The sequence below is a fragment of the Cervus canadensis genome, chromosome 18 (genome assembly GCF_019320065.1).
Source record: "Cervus canadensis isolate Bull #8, Minnesota chromosome 18, ASM1932006v1, whole genome shotgun sequence".
Classification (NCBI taxonomy): Eukaryota; Metazoa; Chordata; class Mammalia; order Artiodactyla; family Cervidae; genus Cervus; species Cervus canadensis.
This window is the reverse complement of record NC_057403.1, coordinates 17,907,931-17,915,305: the sequence shown is the minus strand read 5'-3', so window position 1 is coordinate 17,915,305 and position 7,375 is coordinate 17,907,931.

Genomic DNA, 7,375 nt, shown 5'->3' with positions numbered 1-7,375 from the left:
TTGACTTCCTTCTCTTTGAATTCCATCCTGACTTAGTAAGTGCTTGTCATTGTTAACATGTTTGGTTCAGTTCAGTTCATTCGCTCAGTCGTGTCCGACTCTTTGCCACCCCATGAATCGCAGCACGCCAGGCCTCCCTGTCCATCACCAACTCCCGGAGTTTACTCAGACTCATGTCCATCGAGTCGGTGATGCCATCCAGCCATCTCATCCTCTGTCGTCCCCTTCTCCTCCTGCCCCCAATCCCTCCAAGCATCAGGGTCTTTTCCAATGAGTCAACTCTTCATATGAGGTGGCCAAAGTATTGGAGTTTCAGCTTCAGCATCAGTCATTCCAATGAACACCCAGGACTGATCTCCTTTAGGATGGACTGGTTGGATCTCCTTGCAGTCCAAGGGACTCTCAAGAGTCTTCTCCAACACTACAGTTCAAAAGCGTCAATTCTTTGGCGCTCAGCCTTCTTCACAGTCCAACTCTCACATCCATACATATGTTTGGTAAACCAGTCTTAAAGTAGTCCCTTTGGAAGGGATTTCTCTCGTGTGAATCCAATCCTCCCTCTTTCGACTATACTTTTTTTTTTTTTTGACTGCACCACACCTCTGCAAGTGGAAGGGCAGAGTCTCAACCGCTGGACTACCAGGTAAATTCCTGGCTTCTTCTTTTTAAGCATCTTTAAACTGGACTTCCCTTGTAGCTCAGTCAGTAAAGAATCTGCCTGCAGTGCAGGAAACCTGGGTTCGATCCCTAGGTTGGGAAGATCCCCTGGAGAAGGAAATGGCAACCCACTCCAGTATTCTGGCTTGGAAAATCTCATGGACAGAGGAGCTTGGTCCCCAAGAGTTGGGCAGGACTGAGCGCTAACACTTACTTAAGCTTAAAGACGTGAAAGTAGTGAAAGTGTTAGTCACTCAGTCGTGTGGGACTCTGCGACCCCATGGACTGTAACCCGCCAGGCTTCTCTGTCCATGGAATTCTCCAGGCAAGAATACTGGAGTGGGTTGCCATCCCCTTCTCCAGGGGATCTAAATGTCTGGTAATTCTGTCATCGGAAGTTTGGGAGTATCTGCTTTTGTAATTGGTTGTGTCTGCTGGTTCTCACTCACGGTGGCGTTTCCTCATGTGTCCTGAAAGGATGGGTTGTGAGATCTTCAACAGGGTTTTACCATGTATTCTTTTCAAGGATCTGACCCCAAAGAGTGATTTTCCTTGGTTTCTGCCCCACTTCTTTATTTCATAAACTGCTCCATGAAGATTTTTGATAAATCACAAGCCTTTCTCCCTTCTGATTTGTATTTCTTTACAAGCATAAAGCTTCCACTTTAAAAAAAAATTTTTGTATACTTCCTTCTAGTCTTTTCTTAAAACTTCATATACAGTATGATATATATTTTAAAATTTGGGCCATACTATGCATATGGTTTATAATTGTTATTTTTCATTTAACATTGCAAACATTATATTGTGAACATTTTCCCTGTCATTCTCATTATCTTCAATGTCCAAAACAACTCATGGGAGTATGTAAATTATTTTAAATTAATATTTAAATGAATTTAAATTAAATAAAATTTAAGGATTCAATTCCTCAGTCACATTAGCCACTTTTCAAATGCTCAGTAGCCACGTGGCTACTGGGTACTGTTTTGAACTGTGCAGATAGAGAACTATTTTCATCATCCCAGAAAGTTCTACTGGATAAAGCTGACGTATGACATTTGCATCATCCAGAAGCTCCATTGTGCCTCTTCTCAGTCTATGCATGTTTCCTCCCCATAAGGAGTAACCCTTTCTATCACTGCCAATTAATTTTCATGAATATACTTTAAAAATCAAATGGTACTGGTACTAAGATATGTGTGACGAAGAAAAACGGTCCCCTCTGCCACCTCTCCCTACCCCTATCTGTTTTCCAGAGGCCTCTGCTTTCAACTGCTTTAGCTGTTTCCTCTGGCATTTTCTTGTATGTTTCCAAATGCGCTGACTTCGTTATTGCTTTTTACTTTTTGGCTGTGCTGGGTCTTCATTGCTGCACGGGCTTTTCTCTAGCTGCGGTGTGCAGGCTTCTCATTGCAGTGGCTTTTCTTGTTGTGGAGCATGGGCTCTACGGCACCTTGGCTTCAGGAGTTGCGTAGTTGGGGTTACGTAGTTGCATAGTCCGTAGTTGGGGTTCCCGGGCTCTGGAGCACAGGCTCAATAGAGGTGGTGCAGGGGCTTAGTTGCTCTGCAGCATGTGGGATCCTCCTGGATCAGGGATCAAACATTTGAAATTATCCTTAATAAAACCCATAGGGGTCATTTCAGTGGGGTCCAGAGAGCTCTGCTACCATAGTCCTTTAGGTCTCAGTGCAGAGAAGAATTCATCGAGAGCAAAGGGGATAGATAAGAAGGGATTTATTAGACTAGGACAATTGTGAGGCTGACAAGGGGGGAAGTGAGAAATGCTCCGCCCTGAGAACTTAGTGGGCTACAGTTTCATAATCAAGGGAAGAGTGAGGAGGGGGAGAAGACCTTCTTTCCTGAGTAGATGTCATGCTTTTATTGTTAGCTCCTCCTCCAGGTTGAGCAGGGGAGTCTTCTTGTCCCTGCGTGGTCAAGTTACATCCGCAAATTACTGTTTTTATGTATACAGAGAGCATGTCCTCGGCATCGTTCACTTATTGAGCTCACTGGGCAGGAAGTGGGGCTCCTGCCACCATTGTCTTATTGTTTTGGGGCGTGTCTTGTGCTTCTGTTGCCTGGTTTTGTTGCTAAGCAAGCCTGCTTGTTTTCTTCGTGGATAAGCAAACCAGTGTTCTCGAGTCATCATTAACTTACAGGGTCTCTCATATTTTTCTACTTACAATCCCTTACTGGGATTAACTATTTAATCACCTATTTTGTCGCTTCAGTCTGTACCTGTCATCAGTAACCACTGATAAAATGCTCCTGATTTTGTACAACTGACATGCTAGCAGAAGAGACAGACTATGCACAAAATGATAAGCAAAAAACATATATTCCATCAGATGTTGATCACTGCTATGGAAAAAAACTAAAGCAGAAGTGGCTATATTGTGCCTGATTGCAGGTGTATGCATTCCTTTCTTATGGCTACTGTCACTAATGACCACAAACTTGGTGGCTTAAAACAACATGCATTTAAAGAAACATTTTTTTTGTATTTATTTGTGGCTGTGCTGGGTCTTCATTGCTGCTTGGGCTTTCTCTAGTTGCAGTGAGCAGGGGCTACTCTCCAAGTCACAGTGCTTGGGCTCCGCATGGCGGTGGCCTCTCCTGTTGCTGAGCATGGGCTCTAGGCACGTGGGCTCAGTGGTTAGCACAGGCTCATTAGTCGTGGCACACTGGCTTAGTTGCTCCGAGGCCACTAAGGGATCTTTCCAGACCAGGGGTCAAACCTGTGTCTCCTGCATTGGTAGGTGGATTCTTTACCCCTGAGCCACCAGGGAAGCCCCAACACTCATTTGTGTTTTTTGCAGTTCGTCAGATCAGAAGTCTGTTTTCCTGGGCTGAAATCAAGGTGTTGGCGGGGCTGCACTCCCTCTGGAGGCTGCAGGGGAGAATCAGTTTCCTTGCCTTTTCTAGCTTCTAGAGCTGCATTCTTTGAATTCCTTGGCTCTGCCCTCTTCCTCCAGCTTCAAAACGGTATCTTCCTTTATTGTCAAACTGCCTCTGTTTCTGGCTGTCAAATCTCCCTCTTATGAGGACACCTGATTACACTTAGGATGCACCTGGATAGCTCAAGACCCTCACCTTCATCACACCTGCAAGTTCCCTTTTGCCATTACATAGGGGGAAAATAAAAATGCAGTCAGTATTGCTAAGAGAGCTCTCTAAAATGGAGATGGGAGGCCACTGAGGAAGTGTGACTTCTGCACATCCCAGCCTGGCTAGAACCTCACCCTTTAATCACCTATTGTCTTAACATAGGCATCCAGAACACCTGCCAAAAATGTAAGCTCCTTGCACGCAGGCTCAGTAGTTGTGGCTTGCAGGCTCTAGAGTGCATTGGTATTTGTGCACAGGCTTAGTTGCTCCGCGGCATGGGGAACCTTCCTGTACCGGGGATCAAACCTGCAATTGTCCCCAGCATTGGCAGGTAGCTTCTTTACCACTAGCCCAGGTTCTTTACCTGGGAAGCCTGGAATACTCCTTCTACTACCGCTAAGTCACTTCAGTCGTGTCCGACTCTGTGCGACCCCATCCCTGGGATTCTCCAGGCAAGAACACTGGAGTGGGTTGCCATTTCCTTCTCCAATGCATAACAGTGAAAAGTGAAAGTGAAGTCGCTCAGTCATGCCCGACTCTTCGCGACCCCATGGACTGCAGCCTACCAGGCTCCTCCGTCCATGGGATTTTCCAGGCAAGAGTACTGGAGTGGGGTGCCATTGCCTTCTCCTTCTTCCAGTATTCTCTGGAACACTCCTTCAGTTTTACCCAAATCTGTGTCTCTCCAACTGCAATTCTTAAGACCCTAAATAAACTTTTTTTTTTTTTGCCATGCTATGCAGCTTGAGGAATCTTAGTTCCCTGATTGGCCCCTTGCAGTAGAAGCACAGAATTCTAACCACTAAACCACCAGTGAAGTGAAAGTTGTTCTGCCTCTTTGCAACCCCATGGACTGTCCATGGAATTCTCCAGGCCAGAACACTGGAGTGGGTAGCCTTTCCCTTCTCCAGTGGATCTTCCCAACCCAGGAATCAAACTGGGGTCTCCCGCATTGCAGGCAGATTCTTTACCAACGGAGCTATCAGGGAAGCCCTAAACTGGACCACCAGGGAATTCCCTAAACTCTTAGTTGGGACCTTATGTGTTTTGTTTTGTTTTTTGGTCGACACACGTGAAGGAACATTCATAGGTTCCAGGGATCCGGACCGGGAGATATTCAGGGACCATCATCTGGCCTAGCCAGTGTGTGCTGTGCTGTGTATTGCAATTTAAATAGAGAAGTCAGGGAAGGTCTTGCTGAGAGAAGGATGCTTGAGGAAGATTCAGGAAAGGCTTGAAGAAGGTGAGGAAGGAAGCCACACAGAGATCTGGGAGAAGAGCCTCCCAGACACGGGGAGCAGCAACTACAAAGGCCTGGAGCAGGTAGGAGGTGGTCATTCTAAGATGGCTGTCAATCACCCCTGCCTCCTGGTATTGATGCCCTTGAGTAAGCCCTCCCCTCAACCCTGGGCTTGTACTGATGGATTCTAAGGAAGGGAATACACTAGGTCCTCACTATCGGTGAGGACCAACAGCAGACTGAAAATACAGTTGTCTCTTGGTATAAGCGGAGGGGACTGGTTCTGGACGACCCTCCCTCCACACACACACACACAGATACCCAAAATCTCTGAATCCTGAACCCCCACAAAGAAATATCCTAGGACAGTTCATCTGCATCTGTGGCTTCTGAATCGGTGGATATGGAGGGCAGACTGTAAGCGTGTACTCACTGAGCCCTTGCTCTGTGCGTGCCATGTACTGTGTCTAGTCGCTCAGTTGTGTCCAACTCTTTACTTTACTCTTCACACAGATTGGTGACCAAGACAGTCTCAGCCCTACGTTCTTGGGGCTCACAGTCCAGTAGCGGAGACAGCCATCCCAGCCGGCGATGACCCAGAGCGGGCAGGGTGGGGCTAAGGGAGGGATGGGGAGCCGCACCTGGCCTAGCTGTCAAGCCGTGGGCAAGTTTTGCTCTGAGACTCAGTTTCCTCACCTCTAAAGTGGGGATAATGACCCTTACACCAACACAGGACATTTAGGGACTTCCCTGGCAGTCCAGTGGTTAAGACTTCGCCTTCTGGCGCAGGGGGTGTGGTGAGGGATCCCTGGTGGGGGAGCTAGGATCCCACATTCCTTGGGGTCAAAAGATCAAAACATTAAAAAAAAAAAAGCAATATTGTAACAAATCCAATAAAGATTTTAAAAAAGGACGTTCTGTCACAGTCATACAAATGAGAGTCAGGTAAAGTCTCTGAAAATAGGGGCTAGGGAGCTAGTAGAACTCGTGATGGTGGCGGCGGTGGCTTGGGTGTTGAGCCAATTAGTGAGGTTGTTCACAGGACCCTGAGCCTTAAGACATGCCACAGTGATGCTCCTTGCAGTACCATTCAGCAGGAGAACAAACTGGGAATGAGGTAGGAGATAGACGAGCTCCAGTTTAGACATTTACAACTGGCCTCCTTTTTACATTTCATGGGGCAGGAAGAAATGGGCTTCAGGCTGGATACTCACAACTAACCTTCTGTTAGCATTTCCTGAGACAGGAGATAGGTGGGCTCCAGTTAAGGCATTTACTTCCAGCCTCCTGTATGCCCTCAGAAGTGGAAGTAACAACAGATACAGGGTAAATAGCCCGTCTTTGTCTCTTGTAAACACCTTAAGATAATAATCATGGCAAGGACAAAGAGAGGCAAAACACTATTTGAGTAGAGGATGAAGGGATCTCCGCTCCCACCCCCCTTTCTGGAACAAGGGAGACACACCATGCCGGCAGAAAGGCTCCCCGTGTGTCAAAAGTCAGGGGATAATTCCAGGCCATAATGCGGCTTGCTGGTTCCAGAAGACTTCATCTCCTGATTCATCTTGGCTGAGGGGTGAGTGGGCACCTCAGTGGAGGGAGGGGGGACAAAGCAAGATGACTGGCCTGAAGTAAGACCAAGATCTGGAAAACTGCCCCCTTACAACAGATTTAAACTTCCCAAAGGTGTAACCCCAGAGTCTTTCTACACGTACTCTTTTCCAATAAACTTTTTACTTTTCTCTTTACCTTCTGCCTCCTCCCCCGAATTCTTTCTTAACACGGCAGGCAACGACTGGGAATCCAGGTCCTAGCCTCTGGCCTCTGAGGTCTAGAGGTTAAGACTTCCTGATCGGGAACTAAGCTCTTGTTCCCAGCTGATGCTCGCTTCTGCTTGCTGCAAGCTGCGGTTACTACTGCGTGCATCGGAAGTCAGGAAGCGCAAATACACGGGACATCAGATAATTGGGAGCTCCTGCCTGGAGAATCCCGTGGGCAGAGGAGCCTGGTGGGCTACAGTCCATGGAGTCGCGAAGAGTCGGATACGACTGAGCGACTATGTATAGCACAGGGCTTCCCCGGTGGCTCAGATGGTAGAGAATCCGCCTGCAATGCAGGGGACCTAGGTTCGACCCCTGGGTTGGGAAGATTCCCAAGAAGCCCTCTATGATCCCTCAGGCTCTGACCCTCTCTGGGTTCTCCCATTCTAGACTTGGTTACTTTATTGAATTTGGGGGGGGGGGGAGGAGGACCTCTTAAAACCAAAAATAGAATAAAATTGAGTATGCATTTGCTGCTCAAGTAATCTGGACAGACGCAGGAAGACCGAATGCCGGCGATTGAGATCGATTCTCTCAGTTCTCTTCC